Source organism: Halyomorpha halys, unplaced genomic scaffold, assembly GCF_000696795.3.
Source record: "Halyomorpha halys isolate HHAL.00 unplaced genomic scaffold, Hhal_1.1 Scaffold1936.1, whole genome shotgun sequence".
NCBI lineage: Eukaryota > Metazoa > Arthropoda > Insecta > Hemiptera > Pentatomidae > Halyomorpha > Halyomorpha halys.
Window position 1 is genome coordinate 106,269 of NW_027114337.1, and position 4,619 is coordinate 110,887.

The 4,619-nt window shown below is 25.7% G+C and overlaps 1 long non-coding RNA gene across 1 annotated transcript; it reads left to right on the forward strand.

Moving 5' to 3' along the window:
* The first annotated feature begins 2,211 nt into the window (after positions 1 to 2,211).
* LOC106690881 (uncharacterized) lies at positions 2,212 to 3,226 on the forward strand. Its single transcript, XR_001344685.2, has 3 exons — positions 2,212 to 2,266; positions 2,353 to 2,389; positions 2,600 to 3,226. It is a non-coding gene; the product is annotated as an uncharacterized lncRNA (long non-coding RNA).
* Positions 3,227 to 4,619: the final 1,393 nt, after the last annotated feature.

Sequence of the window (4,619 nt, forward strand, 5' to 3'; positions counted from 1 at the left end):
ATTCCTGGGATACCTCAGGTGTATGTTTGGGGTGTTGCAAGCGAATGCAAGCATTTTTTCAAAATTCAGTGAAATCTGGGTAATCCAAACTGATTCCTTTAGGGAGGTCTTTGGATTACTGAAAAGTTTGGATTACAGAAAGTATTAAGAAAAATGGTGTACAAAAATTCAACAATATAAATGTACACAACTATTTTTATTTATTTAATTTTTTTTTACATATCTTATGAGAAATTTTACTGATTGATTATGTAGGAAAAAAGGGCAAAGTAAATGCTGAAATGCTCTGTATATTTCATATTTTAATTTTAAAATTTTTGGTAATATTTTGAGAAAGTTACACTTGCTTACTCACTTTGTGGCACCCCTTGCACAAGCTTGAGGCATCCATTTTGGGAATCACAGCTCAAATATATATACATATATATTATAAAATGTATAACATGTTTACATTGTATCCAAAATCACTTATATAATTGTTTGAAAGTTATTTAAATTCTCTATAAAACAAAAAAAAATAAATAAATAAATTGCACCAGCATTAGCAAAGATTTCTATATTGAAGTTTTTACACAGGTTTATCATTGGACATTTCTTTTTTAAGTTTAAATCCCATGGCTTTACTTAATAAAATAATATATAATAGTATTTGAATTAATTTGGAAGATTAATGGCATTTTTAAAATTCATGATTTTAGTAAAATAAATAATTCTTCCTCATTTCTAATATTATTTATTATATAATATCTATATAATGTGCACTGATGCTTCAAAGTCTTTCTTCAGGGGCCTAATTCTCTTCTTTAAATACAATTCATGTTCTAACTTCTAATATCCTTGATCATCCACAAATCGTCATAATTGACAATTTCTAATAGTTTTTAATTTATAATTACTTACGGATGTCCATGTCAAAATTAAACTATTTATGGCAAGAATTTTTCAATGAGAGTTCATTTTTTCCATAAATAGTGTGATTTTGAGAAGGTTTTAAAAACTATAAAATTTTATGGATTAGGACAAAATATTATTTGTGGATGATCAAGGACATGAGAAGTTAGAATATGAATTGTAGACAGATAAAAAAATCAAGCATCTTTAAGGTGGAGGCAAAACACCAAACTATAATTATTTATTTCACTAAAATTATAACTATTAAAAAAAAAAAAAAGCATCTCATTTGTACATGTACTAGTAATGATTCATTTAACAATTTTTGTATTGGACTATGTACCCTCAGTGTTAGGAAAGTTAGTGGTCATCAGTTATTTTTTATGAGATCATCACAAGAGATCTACATCATCACAAATAATTTTGTTAAAACTTATGAATTATTTTCATTTTTAGACATGATCATATTTGTTGTTGGTAGTGTAATATGGTACCATTATGATAGAGTACTTAATTGTTATAATCTTTGATGCTATATTTATCTCTATGAACAATATGTATTTATAATGTAGTATTTCACTGTAACAATATCAATTTTGTTATAAATCAATACTGGATTTGTAATCCCATGCAATATCTAAAAAAAAAAAACATTTTCTTTGTTATAGACTGTAGTGCTAAAGATTTTGATGAAATGTCTACAGTCTTCTTTTTAAAACTCTTCAACTTTTCATATTAAGTGTTGCTATGTACTTTCGTCGGGTTGCCATAATAATCGCTGAAGGAAATTATTAAAAAATAAGTGAATTAATTAATTTATATTGAGACCTACCAACTATTATTATAATTGGATTCTCTTCCAAAGGCCTGTTTTGTGTTTATCAGTTACTAATTGAATACCTTTATATTTATATACCTTTATTGTTATCATTGAAAATACATAATATAATAAGGGGTGGTATTGGGTAACATAGTAGTATATAAACTATATCGAGGAACAAAGCATTTATTTACATTTATTATATGCTTGCCATATAATGATTGAATGATTGAAATGATCCAGGTAAATGGTTTGCCATAAAATATTATATTACATAATAACTTATTACCTAATTTATACATATTGTAATATGCTCTTTTTGAGTAAATAGTATATTTTTATGTATGGAGGGTTTTTAATATGTTTTTATTTATGTATCTTTTTAATATTTTTCAATTGCTATGTAAAACCAAAAAGCAAGCTAACCAATTTTACTCTGAACACAACATAGAGAAATAGAATTAAGCAAATCCCCAGAGTAATAACATTTATAGGCTCAATGCACTGAGGTTTGGACAGATAGATTGGCATAAGAAAAAAAGTACTATTCTAAAGGTAATTTATAAATCTTATTAATAACATTAAAATGTTAATAATTACTTGAAATAAAAATGGATTTTCAATTGTAAAAACATTTTTAGACAAAAAATTGCAAATCAACATTTCAACTTTAATAAGGTAAGGAAAAAATAAGAATAATAACTAGGAAATTTAACCTAATCTCAATACATTTTAGATACAGAAAAGTTTATAAATTAGTGAAGTGAATGTAAATATAGTCAAATATTAAATTATTTTTATCTAAATCTGTAAAATTTGTTTTATAAAAATGCAATACAAATTTTGTTCATTGTAGCTGTATGTTAATTGTAATTATTTTAATTTTAGAATTATATTGTGGAAAGAAGATCCCAAAACGTTTTTGAATGACATAATGAATAAAGAAGTAAAAAAAAAAAGAGTATAAATTCCTGAAAAGAAAAAGAATAAAGTTTTTAAAAATTAGAAAAATGATTAATTATTGATTGAATATCCTATATTTCTGACCCAAGACTAGGTTGTTCCTCTTGACTTAATCAAAAATGGTGGTAATAAAATGCCACAGATGATGGAGATATAATTGAAGCAATTTTAATTATTATTAAGGAGACGAGCTTTAAACAAAATTAAACACAATATAATGTCAGTTAAGAGTATCAGGAACAGTTAATGATTCAATAATGCTGAATTTTAACAAACTGATAATGATAAGATGGAACGAACGGTTCAATTTAAGATATTATACAGTTGTATTCAAAATCAAGTATGAAAGAGTTTACGGAAAGAGACACCTCATACCTGGAAAAGCTTGCAAGTTGTCTTGAACCCAGAGCTAAGACATTGGATACAATACAAAGAAATTAAAAAATTTACTACAGCTATTTAATTTATTGTGTCCATTGTTTTATGAGGGCATTGGAAATAATGATTTAAAAAAGTAATATGTTTACTAATAATGTTCTTTACACTGTTGAAATAAAACAGCATGAGCAATTTTTTTTATATTTTTTTATTTTGATGAAAATTCCAAATGTCATAGAGACGATTTGCTATCCTAAATTTAAAATTGAATGGTTTAGTGTTTTGGTATTTTCCAGTTACTGTTTAATTTTCAATATAATATTAATATTGAGAACATTTTGACTACCACAAAAAAAAAATAAATAAAAATAAAAAAATCTGAGCTTATTATTTACAGTTCCTGTTATAAGTGTAGGAATTGAAAATCCAATTTATATTAAATCTTTCCTAAATGAAATGAGGGATCTTTGATTGAACAAAAATAAAGAAATGATTTTTCTAAAATGACTTAATCTGTTAGCAATGTGAAATTGAAGTTCTTGGATATTTTCCAGAAAATAAAAATTCCTACCATTGTAAAATATTACCCATTGATTTTTTTTTTTTTTTTTTTTTTTTTTACAATAGATACCCTCATCTTATCCAGTAGAAAATGTATTTTCTTTCTCTACAATCATGGATGCTGCAAAGCACAAATATATTGTAGATGGTCTATTTGAGCAACAAGTAATAGCTGCATGATTTAATTACATTACAGAGTAATCATTCATTATTGTTATTTTACTTTACTCAGTATTTTTTTATTTAAATTCTACTTTTTATTTTTTTTTTTTTTACCTAGTAAACTGAACCATATATTTTGATCAGCCATCTGAGGATTACAAAAATAGACATTGTCATAATCACACTGACACAAATATTAATGAAGTGCTAGTAGTAGGAAAGTCTAAATTTTTGGGTCTAATGATCCATGACCGGACAATAAAACAATCTGGGCCATTTTGTAATGAAGTCTAGTGATATTAGTTGTAAATACAAGTTTGCAAAGTACAAAGGTCAAGCACCAACTTTTTTGTTCATAATGTTGAGTTAATAGCTGACCGTGGATTTATAAAGTATGCCAGTGAAGAACACAAATAAGCTTTTACTTATTTGTGTTTTTCATTGACAAAATAAAGTTGGTGCTTGACCTTTGTAGTTTGTACAATTGTATTTATCAACTAATACTATTAGGCTTCATTAAAAAAGAGCCCAGATTATTTTATTGACTGGTCATGGATTATTAGACCCAAAAATTAAGACATTTCCACTACTACTTCATTAATATTTGTGTTGGTGCAAATATGACAATATTTATTTTTGTAATCCTCCGATGGCTGATCACAATATTAGTTCAGTTTACTAATGTATAAAAAAAAAAATAATTACAAAATACTGAGTAAAGTAAAATAAAAATAATGAATGTACACCAAGTAATTTAATTGAATTGTGAAGCGATTGGCTCAAAGTCCCAAGCATCTTCTCACTTTTTGTTTCATAAAGAAGGTGGATATAAATGATCCTGTAA